This window comes from Stegodyphus dumicola, chromosome 2 (assembly GCF_044657685.1).
Source record: "Stegodyphus dumicola isolate Sdum_Otavi_A_Nest chromosome 2, ASM4465768v1".
NCBI classification, from domain to species: Eukaryota; Metazoa; Arthropoda; class Arachnida; order Araneae; family Eresidae; genus Stegodyphus; species Stegodyphus dumicola.
Window position 1 is genome coordinate 7,337,705 of NC_140769.1, and position 12,924 is coordinate 7,350,628.

Sequence of the window (12,924 nt, forward strand, 5' to 3'; positions counted from 1 at the left end):
GAGAAATTTTTCACTAATAAAATTCAAAGAAATATGTTGAAAAGGTATTTTTCTTTACACAAAACCCTCTTCAGCGGTAGAAGATATTGAAGCTCTATACACCGGGACGAGCAACTGGATATTGTCCTAAAAATCTCTGAACGATATGAGAAAAGTCCTACTCAAGATAGAGCCCACCAGCGGCCGAGCGGTAAAGTCGCTGAACACTGGTAGTTCGGTCCGAGGTTCGAATCCCGCGAACGGGCTGGCTGCATGGGCGTTTTCGGGGTTTTCCCTATGTGTAACGTGTATACGAGCCAGTTTCCCTTAGAAAGTCCTCCACGAAGGCATCCCTTCCCTTAGACAGGTAGCCCTCGAGGCTTTGCCATAATCACATACACACACACACCTACTCAAGATAACATAGAAGAAATATCAATGGTGCCATATGAAATTGTGTATGTGATTTGATTCAAGCTGAAAGCAGTTGAATATTTCTGACAACATTTATGGATTATGGATGTATAAATGCAATACTATTTGGTGATTAGATGCAGTTACCACAGTCAAATGAAGTCAAGCTTTCCATCACCCTCTATCATTTCATCATGAATGATATACACAAGTACAAAAAAAAAAAAGGATCAATTATTTTATTGCTTTATTTTACAACATAACTCAAATTTTGCATAGTAATGAGCAGTGAGTTTAGCAAAATAAATCAACACGTGAAAATTAAAACTTTACTGTACACAGTGTATTAATAATGATACCTAAAAGGTAATAGTGAATTTCATCGAAAGTAATGCTACAGATTACGCTTCCACTTGACCGCATGAGGATAGGGAAAATTTTGGATGCTTTCTCATATTGCGGGAGGACAGGAGAAACAGGTTTTCCCTTTCATCCTTGTAAAAATCAGTTGGAAGCGTCCACACAGCGCACAGGTGTTTCTCTTAGCCATTTCTAATGTAAAATAAATGCAAAAGTAAAAGAATTTGTTGGAAGTAAAACAATCAGTATATATTTTTGCATTATTTTTATTTCCGTTTTTATCAGTAACATGTTACTGAGAGTAAAAAGGCGAAAAATGAAATACAACTAAAAACGCTTTTATACAATATTTTTTTATAAATTGATATAATAAGGAAGCAATTATAAACAGAAAAATAATTTATCAGAGAATTTTATAGAACTAAGAAACTAAGCAATTTACAACATTCATCTACAATTTTATATCACGAATTAAAGCCTGGGGTACCACTGAGAATAATAAATAAATTATTAAATATATTTATAAATGATTATTTGCATATTTTTGGCAAGGGAGCCCCACATATTTATTATTCGTGGTATAAAATCGTACATGAATTTTACGTAGAGAATTCCTTAATCTCCTGTTAGAATATGAGAACAGATGTTTTTAAATTTATAAATAAAGCTTGTGCGCAATCTATACACATTCCTTTCCAAGTAATCAGAACTCCATTGGATTATGAAATGCGTACCAAACCAGAAACATATTGTTATTAGTGTATGGGTTCGTAATTGATTGAATGTACACAGACCCGATCATAACTTGATAAAATTTATTTTTACCAAAAGAAGCATTTTAAAGTTCTAGAATTTTCCATAAAAATACTCTTATAGTTATTCACAGTATCACAAAGCACAATCAGTTGTTACGCTTCAAAGAATTAAGAACGTTAAATAAAATCCAGAGCAAAGCATATCCAAACGGCGAAGCTAACACGGAGGTATCTCAGTACTCTGAACTCATGCTGAATAAACATCCCGGAAACTGATGTTCTCCCCGGTCTGGTACAGTTCTCCCGTGGTCGTCGAAAAATCTCTGGTACTTTCCACTTCTCAAAATTACTGGAAAGCATATGAAGGCCGGATACGGTTACAGTTCCATATATCGAGTAATTACACTTATTTAATTACAATACCAATTTACAATTAAACATGGATCGGACAAAAATGTCACCAAGATGGGTAATTTTTGGCGATTTCTCGCCAAATTTGGATACAACATTCAGTTGCCCAAACCACTTCGAGCTTGGCGGTATCTGGATATCTGGACAAATTAGCAAGATAGCCATTTACTCAATGCTCAGTGCTACTACTCAGAATGAAGAAAGCTTAACCCTGGAATCTTATTTACCAGAAAAGTTGCGCCTCTTCAGCTTTTCTTCAATACAAAAAATTTACATATAATATTGCTAAAAATATTTTACATTCATAACAATACTTTTTTCTAAAAGAAAATATCATCATTCGTCTGGACGCTTTTGTAAATGTACAGGTACTGAAATACACTGAAGTGACAAAAGTCATGGGATAGCAATATGCAAACAAACAGATGGCAGTAGTATCGCGTAGAAAATGTATAAATGGGAAGTGCTTTGGCAGGGCTTTCGTTTGTGTTCAAGTTATTCATGTGAAGAGGCTTTGACGTGATTATGGCCGCACGACGAGAATTAACAGACTTTGAACGCGGAATGGTAGTTGGAGCTAGACGCATGGGTCATTCCATTTCGGATATCGTTAGGGAATTCAACATTCCGAGATCCACAGTGTCAAGAGTGTGCCGAAAGTATCTAATTTCAGGCATAACATCCCACCATGGACAGCGCAGTGGCCGACCACCTGCACTTAACGACCGAGACCAGCGACGTCTGCGTAGAGTTGTCAGTGTTCACAGACCAGCAACACTGCGTCAAATAACCGCAGAAATCAATGTGGGACGTACGAGGAACGTGTCCGATAAGACAGTGCGGCGAAATTTGTCTTCCTTGGGCTATGCGAGCAGAAGACTGACTCGAGTGCCTTTACTGACAGCACGACATCGCCTGCAGCGACTCTCGTGGGCTCGTGAGCATATCGGCTGGTCCCTAAACGAATGGAAAACCGTGGCTTGGTCAGATGAGTCACGATTTCAGTTGGTAAAAGCTGATGGTAGAGTTCGAGTGTGGCGCAGACCTCACGAAGCTATGGACCCAAGTTGTCAACAAGGCAGTGTTCAAGCTGGTGATGGTTCCATAATGGTCTGGGCTGTTTTTACATGGCATGGACTCGGTCCTCTGGTGCAACTGAACCGATCATTGACTGGAAATGGATACCTTCAGCTACTTGGAGATCACTTACAGCCATTCATGGACTTCACGTACTCAAACAACGATGGGATTTTTATAGATGACAATGAGCCATGTCACCGGGCCACAATTGTTCGGGATTGGTTAGAAGAACATTCTGGACAATTTCAGCGAATGATCTGGCCACCTAAATCGCCCGACATGAATCCCATCGAACATTTATGGGACATCATCGAGAGGTCAGTTCGTGCCCAAAACCCTGCACCGTCAACACTTTCACAATTATGGACGTCTATAGAGGCAGCATGGCTCAATATTCCTGCAGGGAACTTCCAACGACTTGTTGAGTCCATGCCACGTCGAGTTGCTGCACTTCGCCGGGCAAAAGGAGGATCGACAAAATATTAGGAGGTATCCCATGACTTTTGTCACTTCAGTGTATAGCGGATTTGCTCGGAAAATTTAACTCACTCCAGATGTACATGAAACATCGCTGAATTTGAATGAGTGGAAACGTGAAGGGTGATTTGTATCGCATGGTTTTAAACTAAACTTTAATGCAAGAAATATTAAAGGTATTTAAACGAGAAAAATGCTCCAAAAAATACGATAGAAAGTTAAAAAAAATAATTGTAAAATATCTGATATGCCCAAACTGAATTGATATTTATGAAATATGAGGACATTGTCCTAAAGTTGAGCAAATATTCATGGAATTTCGCACTGAGTTAAAATTACTATCCTTATCTTAAATCGTTTATCTGAAGACAAATGCTAGATAATTCAAAGCAAAATAGTGCCAAATATAAAACTACGTTAGTTTGCAAACAATAAAATCAATCTATTGTAAGGCTCTTAAAGCAGCATCCTTAGCACATGATTAACGCTTTGGTAGTTTCAATAAGACTAAGTATCTTTGTCATATTTCGTGACTGCCCTCCATAGATAACATAACGTTCTGTTTATTTTTATATAATTATTTGAATATTCCCTGTAGCATCCAAAGAATAATTGCATATTTTGATTTGACTATATTGCAGCTCGTCAATTTCGTGCGGTTAAAGAAACTAAACAAATGGCAAAAACGAAAAAACGAAAAAGAAAAAAAAAATTACGAATATTTTGCGCAATTACTCTTGTTGAAATTTCAAGCACGTTTCAATTATTATAGTATACGCAAAGAATTTCAAGCATCCGCTTCTGGTGCGGGGCTGAAATTTGAGATATACAATGGCCTATGTTCAAATAGAGCCTACTTTCTACCTACAAATACAATTTCAAATCGATGGTTTCAGTAAAATATTCAAGCATATATGCCTAGATATATGGGTCATTTTTTCTTGGTTATTTGATTTTAGAGAAACAGAGAAAAGTTATCTTGCATGCAAAATATAGAAATAACATGTTATATATTTTAAAACAAATAGAACCTTTCCTAAAACAGTAATTTTTCTCAATAGCAACAATACATTGCCTCCATAATCTTAATTGAATTTAGTTTATACTCCAATTACTTTTTAAAGCACTGAGATTTCTTCTTTAAATCCGAAATTCAGCCCATATCACATTCGAACATATTTCGATACTGTACTATGTTTTTTAATATTAAATATTTTTTATATGTTTTCAGATTGGTTTTGATTCTTGTAAATAATTGTGCGATTAAATTGACATTTTTCTGAGGTATTTTACTGATTTGCATTTGACTGCTGTAGAGTGAGTGATATCGGTGATCTTCAGTATTCCTCGCACGTTGAGAGTTTGCATTGTCTCTGTTGCATACATTTAAAGCTGTTTATCAAAACGTAAATACTGAGAGTGAATTCTGTAAAATTTCAGTCACTTCTTTCGACTATAGCATAATTATTAAAGAAAATTAAGAGATTTCTATGAAAGCATAATTCACAACAATATATTTTCTAAAGCCTTTTACTATGTATGAAAAAATTTACAGCATTTTAAGCAATACGTATAAAAAGGTTGCACGTGTAATAAATCATATATCAAACACGCAAAGATTCGGAAATGAATGACATTTTAGAGAAATTTTTTTTCCAGAAAGTCCTCGAATTCATTTTCTTCCATTTTAATTATTTTTCAAATAAATAATTTAAAATTAGCTGAATATTTCTGAAAGCATAAAAGTTTTGTTATTATAATATAGAGTTAGCAAGTTTAAAGATTTTAACAAAATTTTTATAATTCTGAAAAATTAAGAAATTTTAAAGATTTAGATTTTGGATTTAAAGATTTAGGTTTAGTTTTCGGAATGGTTAAATCTTCTTTATTATTCATTTACAAAATTTGATAGTTTTGCATGATTTCAGGCTTAGATCGAACTATAGAAAATAAATCGAAGAAGAATCTATCGTTTGAAAGGAAGCCAAATTTTACGTCAAACTCCATATTTTAGAGGAGTATTATATATAAGATATATATAATTACAAAAATATACTTTTTAAAACAAAACCCAAAAGTGACTAGTTATTTTTGTGCTTTGAGCTGCAGAAAAATTATCATTAAAGACATAAAGTAAGAAATTTAGAATTAATATTTCACAAAGACCAGAAATTGAAAATCTGAATTAATAAATTTCAAATAAACATATAAATGAAACAATGAATTTCGTCGATCAACCAACTAGAACGGAATGATCACTACTATCCGATTTTATATACTTTTTTAATTATGTATGCATATAGACATACATATACACATCATGTGTAAGTGTGTTCTGAATTGAAATAGCTAAAATGCTTTACATGTGAGAGCTAAATGAATTATTTAATTATTTTTGGACGAAAAGGAAGTGAACCTCATTTCGCAAAAGCTTTTTAATAATTATAATTATATATAATTATATATAATTATTAAAAAGTTAGAAAATCATATTTTTTGCAACCATTGCTTTTGTTTACGAAGATTAATCTAAAATGTTGCATTATATTTATAAAATCCTTGAAGTTCCGGACAGTTGGAAGTCTTTTATTTTTGTCCTGTTAATTTTCTCAGGAATTTAAATTAAGATTTGGAATTAATAAGTTGATTTCAAATTTAGATTTGCAGTTTTAAAGCAAAGATTCATATTTCAAATTTTTTACTTAGTAATCTTCTATTTATAAAACCATTTAGACACATGCCAAATATATGTTTTTGTTTCTTTAGTTTTATTACTTAGTTTTGAAAGGAAACCAAATGAACCTTTTTCTTTAGATAAAAATGATAAATTTGTATATTTATAACCCACAGCTTTAATAACTCACATTCGACATCAAGAGGGAAATAGATGTTAACAGTGAAATCAATTTAAAAAGAACACAAAAGAAATCCTACGAGCCTTGCGTTGCAAAATTTTCTCTTCTCATCCGCTCAGCTTTTCGCGGTTTATCGCCAATTTAACAGTAAATTGCTATGTATAACAATGCATTTCAATTTCCTCCCGCATCAAATCTATTACGTTTTTCAAAGTGGTTCCAAAATAAGGGTGAAATGTGTCAACGGCAGGTTTCTTAAAATTCAAATATGAAGTGTTTACTCATTCAAATATTGTATCTCACTTTTGACGATTCTAAGTACTTTGGAGAAAATGATTTCAGCTTTTCCTCTTACATTTTTGTGTAGTTTGTTATGCCATACAACTAAGTCTTGTCTGAAATTTATTTTTATACCGGACAGCTCAATGCATACAGACTTCATACAATATTATATTTATATTCAATACATACAGACTCTCTTAACATGATCGAGAAATTTTAAACACGGACCTCGTCTAAATTGAATTTCTATCCACAACGTTCTTTAGCTCTTCAAAAATAAACGTGATTAGAGAAGCGTTTAGTTATTTTCATAGTGAGCACCTAAGAATGCATTTCAGCAATCTATACTTGGAAGAACGCAATTTTACACAATTGCTTTTCTCATCTATTAGTCTCTAAAAATAGGCCTTTAGGCTGGTAGTTAAATAAATATCTTGCCATGTAGAGTTAATACTTAAAATTCTTTTAAATGCACCTTAAAAGATGCGAAGTCGTATATCAGGAAAATATTCGGTTTTGATATGACATGTGGATTTTGATTTGCTCGCGGGTATTTAATTCGCCAAACAAATTACTATCAGATTTTATTTTATAATACTGTGATCGACAATCACTTTGAATGAATATTATCTACACTATTAAAATATGTGCGCGTCAGTCTGTTTGTTTGCTTGCGACATAATCTCCTGCGGAACGGCGGGAAGTCGAGTTTCGAGAGAGGTACTTCGGATTCCAAAAATTTCTGGGAAGTCATTTCGACCATTCTCTCTTACGGACGACATCAGTCAGCCGAGATTTTAATTAAAAACTCCTAGAACGCTAAATTTTTAACCCACTTTTCCGAGTGGCAACAGTCTCGCACGCGGAGATAAAAATCTGCTTTATTTCGAAAATCGCTGCCACTGCTCGCTTCCAAATTGTAAAGTTTGTTAATTAAAAATTTTTAAGCTTTACAAAATATGAAATAAACATAGCACTGCGAAACATTAAATATAATGGATTTTAATGAAAATTTCACGCTACCGCAAATATCATCTACACAAACAGTTCGATTTGGAGTGTTTAATCATATTTTGTCAAAGGAATTTTGGCATTTGAATGAAACAGACTTACTTTAGAATATTGTGTTGTGAAATTTGTAAAAGCGTTGTCTTTATCATTAAGTATAAGGCGTTTGAAAAGAATTATCACGCTTCCTTCCAGAGTAGAACTGTCATTAACTTCCAGTTCTGTTTCAAAACGTCAGCTACAGAATGTCACCAAATCATGTATACAGCTTTAGGTGCTAATGTTGTATCTGTGAAGGTTTGGTACCGGAAGTTCAAAAACAAGGGCTATTACATTCCAATGTCAGAGCGCTCCGGCCGGCCGGCCGGCCTATCGATGTTAATGATGCGGCCCGGCTGCGATAACTTGTGGAAGGAGAGCAGTATTGTTGCCATGCCATTGTTGTACAATTAAACTATTGAAGAATATAAACAATGTAACATAAGATATTACAAATGTATTATTTACTTCTTAGCATCATTTCTGTCTAATTAAATAATCACGTTAATACCTATATTGTAGTAGGTAATTGTGTGAATAGGTGCATACAAAAGGATAAATTTTCCTTAACCAGTTCTGTATATAACACATTAAATAACCATTCGAGTAATGATCACAGTAAAACATAAACAATATAGCAATTCTAAATTACAAAACATTATAAATAACATTGTTTGCGTTGTGTGACATAATGTCGGGCAGTAACCCGTTCAAATACTATGGTTCAGTGCAAAATTAATTAAAATTAATTACAGTACTCAAAATAACGTTTATTTATGGTGATAAAAAGTAAGAATACAAGTTAAAGTTTGCATTGGTAAATATCGGAAGAAACAACGGAAAAAGTTAACATACCTTCTTTAAAAATTTAACATTGCACAGTTCCCGGTTGGGATCCCTCATACAAAATTTGGATACTTGATATAGGTGCAAACCTAAGACAGGATATCTGTCACGAGGCAGGGAATAATAACTATACGTCTGTAAGATTAAAAGACAATATGAGAAAAGTTAATCAAGGGCAACTCTTTCGGAAGCCAGGCTTTCCACCCCACAGCTGCTTCCAACCGGTAGGACTCCGGTCTTCCCAAAAAGCACCGGCCATACTTAAGTCAGGAAATACTCAGGAATTCTTGCTTCAGTACGACTTTCTTCTGTGTAGGTTGTTTAATCGTTCATCACACCAAGGACTCCGAGCTGCAGGTCTCCACTCTGTACCTTAGATGTCATCACTTGTTTTTTTTCGAACGTCTAAATGAGAATTTCTTTTCTCCGTCTCTCTGGCTCAGGCTCCGTCAAAAAAAGGTGAATAGAAAATCTTTTCTCCGTCTCTCCCTCTCTGTAAAACACTGCGCAGCCACTTTAATAGCTGACGCGCTTTTGAAAAATTTGGCGAAGAAGGTGATCAGCAGGAAGCCAAGCACAGCAACCCAAACAGAGAAATCTTCACGGGAAGGGGTTTCCCGACTACCAGAAAGAACCCGCAAGCGCAGTTCAACCATTCGGCCTCCAAGGCCACTCCGCTGGGTCAATAACTCTCTGCAGACGAAAACAAGGGAGGGGGAACTAGCCTCGCTCGAGGTGCAAACCAACATGGAGAGCTTCCTATCCAATGACTTCCCCCCCTCAATAACTCGCTGTAGAACCTTTCCCTGCTAGAGATGTCACAGCAACCGGGGTCTCGTTTAAGTAAAACTCCAGATGGTGCAAACATCCAACATGTGTTCGAACGCTTGGGCGAAAGAATTTCGGGGTGCAGTAATCCTCTGATAAGGGATTCTGAGGATGAATTCCAAGCCGACGGTTGGGATGAGAAAATTTTCAGAACCAGTGAATAGTTATTCAACACAAACGAATTTGGAATTAAAAATTAAACTTTTACATAACAATATAACTCATTAAAAATGTGAGCACTATATAAATTGTTTCTTCAGCAGCATTTTAAGTATACACACACATTAACCAGATTGAGTTTCAATTACTATTGATTTACCTTACCACCAGTCAGAAAATATGTATTCGACAACTTTAATAGAAAGAGGGGTAAAAATTAAGTTACCTTGAGTTAAAAAAAAAAATTAACACACTAAAAGTGCAGCAAACAAAAGTTTAAAACAATTAAAGTTAAAAGTTAAATAGCCTTAAGGGTCAAAAACAAAAACTAAGAAAACCAAGTAAACTTAAGTCTCTAAACTCAAATGAAAACTAAACAACATCCACTTAAGAAAACTTTTAAAGCAAGTAAACCAAAATTTAAAGTTTACAAAAGTTACAGTTTAAACTTACAACCAACTTTAAAAAACTAAAGCAAAAAAATTAAGAACTTCAATTACAGATCAAAACTGAATTAAATAAGCAAAACTTAAGCTTGTAAATAGCACCAATTAGTCGCGCTATGCATCACATAAACTTGATGTACAAGTTCAGTCGCTAGGTGCTTGACGCATGAGCTGACTCAGGCGGATAAGGACAGACGTGTTCGGCTCTGCACTAACCTGCTAGAATATCAACGCAAGTTCAAAATTCTGGGCTAGATCTTCACCTTATGATGAAACGTGGATTTCCTTCAACAACGCAGGCTGAAAAGGGTACTGGTCTTTAAATCTTCAAAAAAATCGATTTTCCGATTTTTACATTTTATGAATATATAAACATTTCTGAACAAAATGCAAAATACCGCGTTGTAAAATTCGTATTATTTCTTGAGTTATGAAATTTACATCGTATAGTAAATCAGCGACGCTCTTTTAAAGGGACAAATATGGTGGTTGTTTACATTTTGGTTACCCTGTATACAAGCTCATATTTTTATTATTATGCAAAGAAATATTTAATACTGTTTTTTTAATTTCTTTTTCGTGTAGGGAAAGAAGGATGGCAACTACTCAACTTCACTGCTGGTAGTTTGTTTACATGATAATTCTTATTACCACGCTGCTAAATCTAACCTCGTTTGAGTGTTTCTATTTCGGTCTTTCATATCAAGTTCGTTTTACTGAGTAAACGTTTATGTAAAGATATTTGTTTTGAAATTTGAAAATGAATAATAACATCAAAAGAGCTTCAGGTCAAAGACCGAAGAAAAGGAAAAAGAATAATTTTTGTGGAAATCAGCACACAAGAATGAATGATAAAGATGCAAATGTCTCTGCATCAGCAAAAAAACTTCTAGATCATTTAGTAGTATCAGGTGGCGGCGAATTTGAAGGGTATGAAATCATTGATAAAAGTTTATTATTTTCTGGATTAGAAGAATACTTATGCTGTCATATTTTCCATAATAAAATTAGTATTACTTCTGAAGTAGTATATGGTTTAAACATAAAAATAAATATTTCATGCTGCTCTTGTAGGGTACTAACATCTATAAGAAATTCCAAGCTTGTAGGTGAAAAACAAAATGCTTCTGATTTAAACAGAAGATTTACTTTAGCAATGAGGTATATTGGAAAAGGATTGACAGAATCCAGAACAGTTTGTGGAATTATGGATCTACCATCACCTGTAACACAGAAGTAATACGACAAAATTGTAAGGTATATGCATGCTGCTACACGTAATATTACAGAAAATAGTATGAAGATAGCAGCTGACGAAGAAATAAAAATGACTGGTTCTTCAGATTTGGGACATTCTTCACGTTTCGGTGTAACTTCCATTATTGGTGGTGAAACGGGTAAAGTTATTGATCGTTATGTCTCAAGTTCCCACTGCAAAGGTTGTGAGACTGGAAAAAATATATCCTCAAAGGAAAGGTATTTGAAATGGAAAATGGAACATAAAAAAGTATGCAGTAAGAATCATTTAGGTTCATCTGCACAAATGGAAGTGAATGGCATGTTAAATATGTTTTCTCGATCCGAAGAAAAGTATAATGTTCGTTACGTTAATTATATAGGTGATGGAGATTGTAAAACTTTCTTAGCCCTTACGAAGGGCCCGTATAATGTTCCGATTTCGAAGATAGAATGTGTAGGCCACATTCAAAAACGAATGGGTGCCCGTTTGAGGAAATTAAAACAGGAATTCCGTGGCAAGAAACTGTATGACAAGAAACCTCTTAGCAGTAAAGGTCGACGTACGGATGTGATGATAGATCAAATTACATCATATTATAGTAATGCCATTAGGAAGCATTCTGACAATTACCATGATATGCAAACAGCGATATGGGCTATTTAGTACCATAAACGCTCAAATGATAATGAAATAACGCATGACTTTTGCCCCGACGGTGTTGATTCTTGGTGCGCATACAAAAGAGCAGTTGTAAATGGCAAAAATGAAAACTTTAAACACAAAAATTCAGTTCCTATAGCAGTTATGGATGCTATAAAACCTGATTAAAGATTTGTCCCACCCAGACTTGCTAAAGAGATGCATTAATGATCGAACGCAAAATGTGAAAGAGTCATTAAATTCATTGATCTGGACGTTCTGTCCGAAAACAACAAACAATAGTAGGAAAATTGTAGAAATTTCTGCAAATTTACCAGTAGCCAACTTTAATGATGGAAAACAGGCAACGCTGTTCGTCATGAAAGAACTAGAATGTATACCTGGAGCTAACTGTGTAGCATTTGCGGCAGAAGCAAATATAATTCGTATTGAATTCGCACAGAAATGAGCCCAGGGTAATACTTTAGAGGCTCGAATTACCAGAAGAAGGGAAGAAAAGGAAGCTGATGAGCTTCATAAACAAAATGAAGGAGTAGTTTATGCTTCTGGTGCATTTAAATGTGTTTTGAAAAATATACATTAGATAAAAAGTGATATTGTATCTTTAAATTGGATTTTCTCAAATTGATAATTTTCAAGTTTGCGCGCAGTCTTATTATCAAACCATATATGTTATATTATCAAACCATAGTCTTATTATCAAACCATATATAAACAATTTAAGTGTTTATGCTACTGTTGTTACTCTGCATGCTAAAACCAAAAAATTTACATATGTCAATACATATACGTATAGCTGAGGAAAAGATGTCCTAGCTGAGGAAAAGATGTCCTGACTAAGAGAGAAATTTTGATACTTTACCGAAAATGTTCCGTTCGCAGCTATGTCCCGCATAGAGATCAACCAGTAGTTGAACCTTCAAAAAGTGATAAAAAATTACATATTTTTAAATTTTAAAAATGTTTTCTTAATTTTTCAAATTTAAGATATGATTTTTTATATAGTTTGGTTTTACAGTAGAGGTTAATGTATTTCGAATACATTTTTACCAAAAATTGTTTTCTATATGCAATATTTTCAAATT

At 34.2% G+C, this 12,924-nt stretch overlaps 1 long non-coding RNA gene across 1 annotated transcript in view; it reads right to left on the reverse strand.

Moving 5' to 3' along the window:
* Window positions 1-651: 651 nt before the first annotated feature.
* Window positions 652-12,924, reverse strand: part of LOC146998353 (uncharacterized) — a 42,521-nt gene continuing 30,248 nt past the window's right edge. The window contains exons 2-3 of the long non-coding RNA XR_015039289.1: window positions 12,702-12,756; window positions 652-945 (exon numbers count right to left, since the gene is read on the reverse strand). This is a non-coding gene — a long non-coding RNA (uncharacterized LOC146998353). The remainder of the gene's footprint in view (window positions 946-12,701; window positions 12,757-12,924) is intronic.